Genomic DNA, 12284 nt, shown 5'->3' on the forward strand with positions numbered 1-12284 from the left:
AACAACATCAAGAAAACACGAATTATGTTCCATACTCTTATCTTCCACAAAACTCCTTTATTTTAAAATTTGTTGATACAGTTGCTAGTACAATGAGTATTGATCCTCCTCAGGATCTGCAATTCAAATAATACTGCAAGTACAGAGAAGAAGGCAAGATGTAACAATAATAAATTCCACAAGGATTTGAAAGTTGCTTTAAGAAACTTGCTGAAAAAAACAAGTTGTCCAGGGTCAGAACTATTCCCAGTATAACTGCAGCTAGACTCACTGTTTTGTTTTCCACCTTACTCCTTCAAAACTCCCTTCCTACTGCAATCTTACAGATTTTAGCCAGAATGTGATTGCTACCCAAATCAGTTGATCTATGGTATTGATGGTGTATCTGTGCAACACTGAATTTTCAAGTGTTATCACTGTAGTTGCACCTGTGATAATAAGTTTGTACTGCTCAATAACAAAACAGTGGCATTTTGTTATTGATGTTATTGAATTGACATTGAATTTAACAGCAAAAAGTTAATAAGTCAAGTTAATAAGTGTATGCAGAGAACAGTCAACTAGATAAACTAGGCCCTGAGAAGACCTCACTATTTAAAAGGAAGCTACAAGAAAGAAATGGAAAGATTCTTTAGTGGAGTCTGTTGCGATAAGACAAGAGGATATGGTTTCAAACTAAAAGAGGGGAGATTGAGATTGGATATAAGAGTTGGTTTTTTTTTTGGAAAAAAAAAAAAAAAAACAGTAAGGGTAGTGAAACACTAGAACAGGTTGCCCATAGTTGTAAGTGAATACCCCTCCTTGGAGACATTCAAGGTTAGGCCAGACAGGGCTCTGAGCATACTGATCCAGCTGTAGGTGTCCCTGTTCATTGCAGGGGAGTGGATTAAATGACCCTTAGAGGTCTCTCCCCACTAAAAAGCTTATGATTCTATGAATCTGCCTTCTCTTCAGAGTTTTGCGTAGAATCACAGGAAAATTCAGACTGAAAGGGATTTCAAGAGGTTTCTAACTCAACCCTCTTCTTGAAAGAGACATAGCTATGAGATCAGACTAGACTGCTTGGGACTGGAATCCAGATCTAGAAGGATGAGGAACAGGTGAGAAAAAGCATGACTAAGAGTGGGAGGGGATTCAATGGGAGGAAAGCAGTAGTGATTGTATTGAAGAGAAAAATAATCACAGGATGGTGAAAGTTCTAGAGCAAACCGAAAAAGGCAGCTAGGCTAAGAAGTAAGCAAGTTAAAAAGAGCCTGCAGAAGAATTGCTGCAAAGAGGAAGGAAGAAGGAAAAGAGGAAGATGCAGTTATCTCTTACTATGAGACCTGGAAACTAACAGACAGGTAGAGTGAAGGAATAGATTGACAAAGGATGGAAAAACATAACAGCATTCACCTCATTACAAAGTAAGCTTGAATTCATCTCCACAAAGTGCTGGTCATACCATCTTGCCTTGGGAAGTCCCACCTGTCTCACCTTCTTTATAGCTCTCACTGAGAGAGTTGGATTGTTGGCAACTGGTGCAGAAAGCTTCCATAAGCTTCACCTGGGTTGCTGAAACAGTACCTCATGACAGCTCCCAAACCACAAAGAGGATAATAGTATACTATACCAACTGCTGGTTACTGTATTTCACATTACTCCCAAAACTATATGTAAAAATACACATGCTTAGTTGATTGATCATATAGGGTTTTACTAAGTCATGCTAAGTTCCTTTACACCTTGTTTCAAGGCCAAATACATTTTAAAGGCTGTAAGTAAGGTTTTAGTGCTTATATAGGAGTCATAAGGAGTCATAAAGTAAGTGAGTATGGAAGTACTTCTTCCTTATTTTTAACCTATATTTTATTGTGCTAAACACCAACTGAAACAATCCCACTGTCATGCACAGTTTAAAGCTGCACAAGCAAGTAAGCTACCAGAGGTAGAATCATAGATTCACAGGGTTAGAAACGACCTATAAGATCATCCAGTCCAACTGTCTCCTCATCACCATTGCCACCACCAGCACTAAACCATATCACGCAGCACGTCATCCAGATGCCTCTTGAACACTGCCAGGGACGGCGACTCCACCACCTCCCTGGGCAGCCATTCCAGTGCCTGACCACTCTCTGAGAGAAATAGTTCTTCCTTATGTCTAATCTAAACCTCCTCTGATACAACTTCTGGCCATTACCCTGTGTCCTGCTCATTGCCTGGGAGAAGAGGCCAAATCCCTCCTCACCACAACCTCCCTTCAGGAGGTTGTAGAGTGCAATGAGGTCTCCCGAGCCTCTTCTTCTCCACACTGAACAATCCCAGCTCCCTCAGCTGCTCCTCATAAGACTTGTGCTCCAGACCCCTCACCAGTTTCGTTGCCCTTCTCTGGGCACACTCCAGGACCTCATCATCTTTCCTGTAGTGAGGAACCCAAAACTGAACACAGTACTCAAGGTGTTGCCTCACCTCGAGTAGAGGGGCTGAGCAGAGGGGGATGATCACCTCCCTGCTCCTGCTGGCCACACCATTTCTAATGCAGGCCAGGATGCCATTGGCCCTCTTGGCCACCTGGGCACACTGTCGGCTCATGTTCAGCCAAGCATCAACCAACACCCCCAGGTCCTTCTCTTCTTCACACTCATCCAGCCACTCATCCTCAAGCCTATAACACTGCATGGGGTTTTTGTGGCCAAAGTGCAGGACCCGGCACTTGGCCTTGTTGAACCTCATCCCATTCACCTCAGCCCAGAGGTGTCATCTGCAAACTTGCTGAGGGTGCACTCAATCCCCTCATCTAGGTCATCAGTAAAGATACTAAACAAGATGGGCTCCAGTACTGACCCCTGGGGGACACCACTTGAAACGGGTCGCCAGCTGGACTTCACTCCATTCACCACGACCCGCTGGGCACGGCCCTGTAGCCAGTTCCTTACCCAAAGAAGTGTATATCTGTTCAGACCACGGGCAGCCAGTTTCCCCAGAAGAAGCCTGTGAGGGACCGTGTCAAAGGCTTTACTGAAGTCTAGGCAGACTACATCAACAGCCCTTCCCTCATCTATCAGACTAGTCTCCCAGTTGTAGAAAGAGATGAGGTTGGTCAAACACAACCTGCCTTTCACGAACCCGTGTTGGCTGGGCCTGATCCCCTGGACACCACGCATATGCCGTGCAATCTCATCCAAGATGATTTGCTCCATAACTTTCCCTGGTACTGAGGTCAGGCTGACAGGCCTATAGTTCCCCAGATCCTCCTTACAGACCTTCCTGAAGATGGGAGTCACATCAGCAAGCCTCCAATCCTCTGGGACCTCACCAGTTAACCAGGAGCATTGATAGATGGCCAAAAGGGGCTTGGCAATCATCTCCGCCAGCTCCCTCAGGACCTGAGGTTGCAGCCCATCCGGTCCCATGGACTTGTGGTAGTCCAGGAGGAGGAGAAGCTCTCTGACTGTCTCCACCAGAATTGCTGGGGGCATTTTCTGAGCAGCGTCCCAGACTTCCAGATCGGGGCATAAAAAGCCTGGCTATTAAAGGCAGATGTAAAGAAGGCATTGAGGACCTCAGCCCTCTCCTTGTCCTCAGAGACCACATTCCTTGCTGCATCAAGTATAGGATGAGGTACTTTATTTCTGTCACTAGATGGCAGAAGACAGAAGTAAATTCTTCTATGTCATGGTAGCCTTCTTAATGAATGAATTTTTTTAAAAAATGCCAGCAGTTTCATAAACTGGATAGTAAAATCAAAGTGAGAGATACAGCAAAGACTCTGAAATAAAGTAGAATAGATTTTAATGTTTTTAAAATGAAGATTTTCCTTGGAGAATCGCTGTGTTTGAATAGACCAGTATATTTTCAGTAATTATGTAGAGATCAGCTTGGTGGAACAGATTTTATGCATTTCAAACCCCAGAAAAGTTTTTCCAGCTTTCATTAGAAGACCCCAGTGTATTTAGGAATTAATTACTCAGAAGGAAGTTGTGAAATATCAAACCTCAGTGTTTGTTAGAATGAGAAGTCAAGATGAAATCTAAGAGTACTCTACACCAAGGATGCTCCTTTCTTCTGCTGAAGTGCTGCTAGGCACAGCTAAAGGACCAGAGGGACCAAGATCCTGCTTAGCACTTTAAACAGGTTCATATCACCTCCTTCCCCCTGCGTTCTAAATCATTATAGTCATAAACTGTGGCTTAAACCTACATTAGTTTTGGACCGAAACCATGTAAGCACTTCCTTCAGTGTTACTAGTGCAAAGGGGCTTCTTAACAAATCTGTTGCAAATACCTTCATTATTTCTCATACAGTATCATGCTTAGTGAGAGAGCTAGAATTACTACAGCAGACTTCCCACAGAATTGACAGGTTCTCTGCTCTGGAGGCAGGTCTGCTTTTCCTGTAGAGCAGCTTTTGGTTTTAGCACTGGACTTGCAAATTAGGCAGTGTCTCCTCCAGCTCTACAAGCCCGTGATACTAAAGTCCTGCAGAAAAACTGAAGTATCAGGTAATAAAGAGTGCAGAACCTTAAATTATGGTTTTATTCACAAATACATGTTTATCTTGGTAGGATTGCCTTTATTTTCAGATCTTCCAATGGTGTTGCTGTCACTAGCAATCAAGTCTTAGGAGAAGCAGGAGAGTTGCTTATTCACTGGTTTAGTGTGAAGGAGAAAATAAAGAGGGAATTTTTTTTTTTTTTTTTTTTTTTTTATTACTGAGAATCATTTGATTCAGAACACCATTTCAGTGTTCAAAGTAATTAGCTCTTGATCAAGTGCCAAAAGGAGGCATGGAAGTTTGATCTGCAATTACCTACTTCATTCCACAAATGATTTGCACCAGCTAGAAAAACAGGATATGTCTTTGCAGCTACTTGGGGCTCCACTACAGAAACAGCACAGTAAGTTCTAGATATATTGTCCTTCCAGTTTCTTGGTTTTTAAAATTTTGTCACTGAATTATTGAAGTATTTCAGGACTCCAAAAGATACCCTTACTTTCCATTCACTAAGTGATTTGTCCAACTGTTTCATTGTAAGAAACACTTCTTAGAAGAGTTACTAGCTACATCCACCACATGGGGCAGTTGTTAAGACAATACAGACCCACTAGAACTGGCTGGCACAAGCAACCAGGTCCAGTCAAAAAGACCTCTACTCTCTCCCAACATAGTATAGTAAGTTCATGGGTTTGTTTTTTTTTTTGTTCTTTACCATCTTTAGCTTTCATGTTGATATTTGACACATAGTGGGCGATCAGTTCACCTTCCTAGTGATAACGGCAACTAGTCTGTTTGATGTTTTCCACTAAACCACCTCATCTGATGGTCCATTCCACATTTAGCATTAATCCTGTAAGATACAGGATACTTTTCTAAGGTGTTCTAAAATATTTACCTGCAGACAGAAAAATCAAGTCATACTGAACTTAAGCCAAAGGACCCTTTGTAATTTATTGCAATAATCATTACTCTTTCACTTACTGCAATGGTGGAATTTGTTTTGTAAGTATGTGTTTTCCAGTAGTGATTTTATATTTGCTTCCAAATCACAGATGAAAGTACTAAAACTTAATACTTCCATTATTATATAATAACATTGCTACATATGCTGTCTGTAATGCAATGGAAAGACCAGCAAGGTCCTAGACTTCAGCAAGTGAGGATCTGCTCACACACAGCAGCCAAAAGCACAGAAAAGAAGAAAAGAAGCTGCTTACCTTCAGAATGCTTCAGCTATTCAAAGATCCCCAGCAAGATACATTTGTCTCCACTGCCAACCCTTAAATGAGTACTGAGAATGGGTGGATCCTGGCTCCACCCCTTTCAGTCACTCAGGTACATTGTGTGCACCTAAGCTCCCCTGGGTTGACCCTGCCTTCCCACCAGGTGCGCAATTAGTGCTTCAAGCCATGACTTGTAGCATTTCCTGCTATACCCAGTAATCACTACTTTCTATGTTTATCTCTCAGATGGTTCTTCAGTTGTGCATTCACACTTTATTAATATTGTATAGAGTTATTTCTGGTTTGTGCTCAACAGAACATCATGGTATATGAAATCACGTCCTACACTTCCTGAGAATGTGAATATATTTCACCTGCATGGCTATCTTTAACAAGCCAGCTCAAAGAGGAATAGCTTATACTTTGTAAACCAATGTCAAGCATACTCAATTTCAATTTTCTGAGGTAGCTTTTTGTACAAACCACACCACCTAGCACTGCTTCCACTTCAATCCTCAGACTTTATTTCTAATTGCACCTTGAATAAACACTTTCTCTGATTCCCTAGAACTTGCCTCGGGCCAAAAACTTTATGCTTACCTACAGCAGCCATCTCCACTTTATAATTCATAATATGGAACTGTATTTGATTATTCCAGAAACTTCTCAGAAATCCAGTCTTTTCTTATACTTACAAGGAACCAAGACACAGTTTTTCTTGTGATATGAGGATACAATGTTGCTTCTTTCCAGGCACATAACAGATTCTCCTAGTGAACACTTCTGCTATTCCTGCATTGTTACTAATGATTTCTTTGTCAAGCAGTGGCTTTTTGCCACTGCTAGGATTTACACCATACCCAGTGTATTTAAATCTCTTTTGTTCCTACGTCTGCTAGCCATGAATTTCTCTCTGATGCCTCAATGTCCCATCATAATTCCTAATTTATGAAGTGTAGAAAATGTTATATATTTATGCTTTTTTATTATTATATATTGCCTTTTTGTTGTTTAATAGCCATTATCTATCTCACTGCTGAACCAGAATGGGCTTTAAGCCAGAGCTGTCTTACCTCCTGGGAAATAGAAACTGTTGCACCGTGCCTTCAGTCCACTAGATAACCTCTTCTCAAAGAACATTTAATTTAATACAGTTCTTATTTCCATTTATTAGAGCGGTGTTTAGGAATTAACTCGTCTTTTTGACACAGTCTATTGCAACCCCCAACTAGCACTCTTCCTGCGCTTTGTTAAAATGTCTATCCATAAGCATTCAAGATCTCACAGTTCTACCTTAATCAACTTTCAGACAAGCAACATTGCATTTAATGTGAAAGACCTTGCCCTTGTATGCTTTTCAGTCTCTCTGTCCTTCATACATCAGTTAAAAGCAGTTCCACTACTATGGAGTAACTGGCCTTTTTAAGGTGTTACAGAGGAGGATTATTACATAGAGATGTCACTGTATTTCTGTGTTTCTGGCAGGTTACTGACAATACTTACAGAATGTGTAACTGCCTCCAAATCACCCAATGTCATTTTGAATACCAAAGACACATGGAATGGGAGGAAACATCATGGCACTTCTCATGCTCTAGAGGATAAGAAAATATTCCAACAGCAGAATGGTACAACTTAGGATAGCTGGATGGCAGCTTTCTCTTAAGTGTTGACCTTCATAGCTGTTAGAGGATGCTCTAGATAGTCTGAATCCTTGGGTTTAATCCAGGGAGAACTGTCTCTGAGCTGAGAGATTTTCACTATGGAAACAGTTTCCATGGTGCACGGTAAGTCTAATTCTGGCTATCAGATATATCAACCAATTTGACAAAATTTAACCAAAGAACATGCAGGTATATTTTCCATTTTCCCAGAAACAGCAGTATTCTGATTGCATTCGCTTTTTTTTTTTGTCCCTGGCAATAAACTGTATCAGAGGAAGAAAAATGAAATTCTGCCAGAACACTTATATAACAACCAAGACATTAGTTGGACAAATGACCCATATCCACATGGATCTTCACAGCTTTGCACTGAGAGAGGGCAGCAAACAGTATCTCATTCTTGGGAAAAGATTCCATAGCCTTGGTGTTTTACAGTAAGGAGAGCTTTCACTCCAGGGAGCCTGGTTTCAAAAATGTTCATGGTTTGTATGGTCCTGTTGTGGGCAGGAAAGCAAGACACCACTGTGCTGGAGAAACACAATTGCCTTTTAAAGTTTAGCAAGGTAGCTGAACTCATATTTGAGTAATTGAACTCATAATTGATTCTGAATGGAGTTTTTTCAACTTCTTTACTAAGCTCCACATATGCCGTGTTGAATTGTTATTATAAGACATTATCCAACTTGCACAATTACACAGAGAATGAAGGATGGTATGTGAAAAAAACGCTTGTTGTGAAACAGCAGAGAAAGGCATGTCTTACAGAACTATCAAGCTGCCAACTACTGACACAACTCAGAAAAGTGAAAGAGGGTGAAGGCATCTTCTACTCTGCTGAACTATTATTGCTCACTGTTTTCATTTGGTTGTGTCCGTGGACAGTAACATAACAGCTAGAAGTGTTTTAAATGGTGGTTTTTCAGGTGTTTTCAACTGTGAGACTATGAGCATGTTCACTGCTTCACCTACCAAGACGGAGAAGATAAATATCAAATTCACACCAGGGAGCAGCAAAGGCTCCCTGCAAACCACAGCTGGATGCGATGGGATCCACCAGGGCCTCAGACTAGGGCCTAGCAGTCTGTCCCACCCCACCACCCCCGCCAGGAGCTGGGCAGCTAGGGAACATGAGAGCAGCCCCAGCCCTGGGATACAGAATCACAGAATTGTAGGGGCTGGAAGGGACCTCTAGAGATCATCATGTCCAACCCACCTGCAAAGAAGGCTTCCTTCTTTGTAGGCTGTACAGGTAGGCATCCAGGTGGGTCTTGAATGTCTCCAGAGAAGGAGGATCCACAGCCTCCCTGGGCAGCCTGCTCCAGTGCTCTGTCACCCTTACTGTGAAGAAGTTCCTTTGCATGTTGGTGCAGAACTTCCTATGCTCCAGTTTATGGCCATGTCCCCTTGTCCCGTCCCCACAGACTGCTGAAAAGAGGTTGGCCATGTCCCTTTGACTCCCACACTTAAGATATTTATAAACATTAATAAAATCGTCTCTCAGTCTCAGGCTGTGTGCATTAAATGTAAGCCAGGCAGTCCTCTTCCTTTACTTCTGTTCCCAGTTCTGACATAATTTGCCCAATCTAGACTTTATTCCCTGCCTCTTTAACACTTCAGAACTAGAATGACAGGATCCTGCAATACCAGTACTTTTCACTATTCATATTTTTCAGTCTTTTCAATATTTTTCAGTACCCAAGTTGCGTAAAGCTCTGAAGTATGTGGTACCTAATTATATACACTTTCAAGCAATCCAGGCATCCAAATTTGAGGAAGGGCAGTCCAAGTATCATTCTAAGCACAGATGGTAAATTGACCTGATAATTACCAGGCAATGTTAAGGGTGAGAAAGGAGGAGGAGGAAAGATACTTTTCATGCCAGTACAGCTGAGAGATTAATTAACATTAGTTAATTGACAACAATTAGTTTCTGTTTCACCTCTACTCAGGATGGTATTTTATGTAATGTTTCTTTTCCTCTTAAAACCATTGAATTGATGATATAATGATAGTCCACTGCAGAACTTCTGCAGCTGTGAGTTGTTTGGGAAGTCTCACGCCACACTACTTCACTGAACAACTTCTTTCAAAAGTACCTTTTCCTTCTAAATATTTTCATGTGCACATATGGTATACAGTATTTGACATAAATAAAAACCCAGTTCCTGTCATCTTTTTGTGCACAGTAGCTGCTATCAAACATTTATAAGCATTATTCACACATTCAGAAGTCACTTAGATTTATTAGTGTTTCAAAATAAATATGGTCATTGTTCTTTGTTTCTTCTTAACATTAGAAGAAATCATTAGTGGGTATCCAATAAATGCAAATATCATGTGTATGTTCAAACTAGATACTGAACATGATTTTTTCTTGTGAATACTGTTCTCCCTTTGGAATAAAATAACTGAAATTGTATCTATGCCTAAATGTGGTTAGACAAATTTAGGACTCTTAGAATTCATATGTTTGCCTTCTAGATTAAAAATACAATCTAATAGAAACTTACTAATGGCAAACACTCCAGTGGTAACTGCTAGGAGACCCAAATTCTAGGCTTACAGTTGTCAAAGACATGCTCTTTCATCTGGGGCAAATCATTCGACTTCTCCATACCTTAGCATTCCCAACTACAAAACACATCCAGTCTTACAGGAAGTTAGAGAAAGTTAATATTTTTAATGACTGCAAGGTACAGAAATTGGAGGACTCTGCAATAAATGTTCAGCATATTAGTAGACATAAGTCATTTGTATAGAAAGTAAATGCACACAATTCGTGTAGGAAGTGCAAGATTTTTTTTTTAATTCCTTTATTCCAAGTTTAAAACTTTCATCAAGAGACAAATACTGGAGAATCTGCTTGCCTACAGGAAAGGCTGATTTTTCACTCAAATAAAAATCCCTTAGTTTCAGATATAGGAAATCATAGAATCATAGAATGGTTTGGGTTTGAAGGGACCTTTAAGATCATCTAGTTCCAACCCCCAACAGAATTGTTTCTAAAGAATCCCATGGGCACTGATGTCTTGATGATTTGCATGTTACGCATCAGATTTCCTTTAGTTGTTTCTAAAGTGTACCCAGGTTTAAATGTCTTTCATTTCTACAAAATGGAAAATAATATTTAACTTGCGTTTCTATCCTTCTGTAGAACAACAGAACAATGGCAGAAGATGGAAATATTTCAAGTGAAAGAGTTTGAGAATTGTTTTATAATATGTCAGTGCCTTTCACACAAATGAAAGGACTTGGTTACAGTAATGCAGCATCCCCATGTAAGCTGCAGTGTCGAGATTCTTAATTGCAAAATTAATCACTTTTAAGGACACTTGTAATTCATTTTAGAAAGATAATTACATTTGAATACACTTCAAGGCAATGCTCAGCACTGATCCATTATTATAAAACCAGCTGATCATTCCTTCCTTCCTGTGCCACCATGTCTTAGAACACAGCAATAGAAAGGTGATGGTGGCAGCTTCCCCAGCACCAGCTGTCAGCAGACCTATGAAGAACACAAGTCTGTGTTAGGCTTAACAGGAGGTTGAAGGAACTTAAAGAAGAGAACACCTTAGGTATCTTGCCACTGCAATGCCTAGTAGCCCAACTAAATTTATGTCAGCTCAGGTAGCAATGCCACCTGTCCCTGACAGTACAAAGCTCAGCACAAACCGGATAACCAGCCCTAAGCAGTGCTAAGTTCTCAGGCTATCAGCTACAGTGGCACTCTTGACTACACAAAGTTAACTCAACCATGGCTTTCACGTATGTATTACATTGCTTTCATGTTCTTTCAGACTCCAAACCTAACTAGCTCAGAATCAAAAGAGTCACTCTTACTATCCTTCAGGCCTCAAAGTCTCAGTGTGAGTTAAAGGAAACAGACCAGTTCTTTAAAAGGACATTGCACTCCATCAACTTCAATTATTTAAATCTAGTTATAGCAGTGCAAAACCCAGCGTGAATACACTTATTCCAATTTAGTATTAACCAGTGTGACTTGAACTAGAATGACATAAGACTTGTTTAACCTTCTGTTTCTGTACCATTGTGGCTCTAACAGACATAGCAGGGATCATTCATTCTGGCAACATGAACCTTCTCATAGAGGTGAGACGTGGAACAGCCCAAAGATATAAACAATGTTTGTAAGAAACTATTTCCCTTTTTCAGTTCTTCTGTGCAATTACAGACTTCTCAATAAATGGCATGTTCTCAAGCTCAAGTACCAATGGTAGGCTGCTTGCCCACTCTCCCTTTTTGAAGCTTTTCTTGTTTTCACACCACAGAATCATAGAATGGCTTGGGTTGGAAGGGACCTCAAAGATCATCATAGTTCTACACCTCTGCTATAGGAAGGGTTGCCAAGTGCTAGATCAGGTTCCCCAACCTGACCTTGAACACCACCAGAGATGGGACCTCCACAGCTTCTATGGACAGCCTGTTCCTCTTCTTCTCCACCCTCTGTAGGATTCCATCTAGGATTGCTTCTGCAGCCTGTGCTCCCTGTAAAGTGTGGGATGCTCTGCTAAATCCCACCTCTTTAAGAGGGAGACTATGTCCCAGTCTTTCTCCTGCTCTCAACACCTTCAAGGCAAAGCTGCACACCAGAACCCTGATGATGGCAATTCATCTTTCCACCTCTGACTTTCTTCCTCCAAAATTCTTCGCTTAACTGGGTACAAGTTTTATGGCCCCATCTTTCCAGACATGTTACCATATGCATAACTTCCAGGTTTGTCTGGAGCATTTCAGTCCTTTCCTAGCTGCCAGTTCTATGATGTTCCAGCTCTCTCTGCAGCCTGCTCAGTCACTCCTATAACTTAAACTGATGGACCAGAGTGGGACTGAGGGATCTGTGGTACCCCTCACTATTCCAGTCTCTGTTAAAGCTATTTCTGATTGTCTCTCCAAA

At 41.0% G+C, this 12284-nt stretch overlaps 1 protein-coding gene across 1 annotated transcript in view; it reads right to left on the bottom strand.

Annotated features, from left to right (window-relative positions):
- Positions 1 to 5722, bottom strand: part of PREX2 (phosphatidylinositol-3,4,5-trisphosphate dependent Rac exchange factor 2) — a 218495-nt gene extending 212773 nt beyond the window's left edge. Inside the window, exon 1 of the mRNA XM_048938904.1 lies at positions 5697 to 5722. The gene's annotated coding sequence lies outside the window, so the exon portion shown is untranslated. The remainder of the gene's footprint in view (positions 1 to 5696) is intronic.
- Positions 5723 to 12284: the final 6562 nt, after the last annotated feature.

This window comes from Lagopus muta, chromosome 3, assembly GCF_023343835.1.
Source record: "Lagopus muta isolate bLagMut1 chromosome 3, bLagMut1 primary, whole genome shotgun sequence".
NCBI lineage: Eukaryota > Metazoa > Chordata > Aves > Galliformes > Phasianidae > Lagopus > Lagopus muta.